Source organism: Aptenodytes forsteri, unplaced genomic scaffold, assembly GCF_000699145.1.
Source record: "Aptenodytes forsteri isolate BGI_AS27 unplaced genomic scaffold, ASM69914v1 Scaffold137, whole genome shotgun sequence".
Taxonomy (NCBI): Eukaryota; Metazoa; Chordata; class Aves; order Sphenisciformes; family Spheniscidae; genus Aptenodytes; species Aptenodytes forsteri.
In genome coordinates, this window is record NW_008796221.1 from 2,039,013 (window position 1) to 2,040,222 (window position 1,210).

Genomic DNA, 1,210 nt, shown 5'->3' on the forward strand with positions numbered 1-1,210 from the left:
TAACACAGAGCACAGGCACCTGGGATCCCTACTTGATTAAATATTTCCCCTCCCCACCCACATCTCAACTACCACGGGAAATGCGATACCCGAGAACTTGTCCGTCATCCACTCCACATTCACACAAGCTTAACAGTACCACATCTATTCAATCTAAAATTCTGCAGCTGCAGTAACGAAGCATAACACGAAAACATGACAAAAAGCTGTTATTTTCCCCCGTTTGCCCCATACATACGTTTAAGCCCAGTGATGACCTACAGAAGCACGCAGAGGCTCACAAAATACAGGCACACCTACCAGAGCTTTTCTGAAGGAATCCGGGTTGACAGCTTGGACTGTAAAACAGCCATTTACCCAGCACCACGGCTCTGCCATCCTCTCGGTCTCCTTGAAAGTAAGTTCTCCAGCAGGATTTCCCTGCTCCTACTCTTCCAACACTGCTGTGCCTCATCGCTCCACATCAAGACGCACCCAGACACTGCACGCTTTGAGGGATCGGTACATTGCTGGCTACTACATAATTTGAACGTGCGGCCAGCCCCTAGTTCAGCCAGGCTCAGCTAAAGCTCAAGATGCAAACCTCACAACAGAAACAACATTCCCAGGTCTTCTTTCCAAATCGGATGCCACCCAAATGCCACCCCAGCTGGGGGGCAGGAAGAAGTAAAGGAGGGGTGCGACGCAGCTTGCTCTGCCCCCCCCCCCCCCCCCCCCGGCCCCCACCCCCTGCAAGCAGCTGTAGGAAATACTACCACGATCAAAGCCAACTGCACAGCAGCATGAAGACAAGGAGCAGGTCTGGCAGGGCCAGTGTACCAGCAGCCACAACACGTCCCCAAGACAACAACTCGGGAGCCCAGCTAGGACGAGCTGCGTTTGTACAGAAAGATGTGACCTTTACCGGGTTCACTGCCATCCTACATACACAGTGTTTACTACAGCCTGTGACTCCTGGCTCTGCATCTCACCTGGACGGTGGCGGCGATGCACACCTGTCCCCACAGCCCAGGACGGTTCCTCCGTGCTGGAGGGGCGCGGGGAGCAGAGCAGAGCTGCTCCTCCACCTGGGAGGAAGGGACGGGGACAGCCGGACACCCCCAGCGCCCACGGGGACGATCTCCCGTTTCCCGCAAAGGGATGAAGAAGGCCCAGAAAGACCGAGCCACCGGCCGAGCTCCCCGGTGGCTCCTCCCGCAGTCCCCCCGGT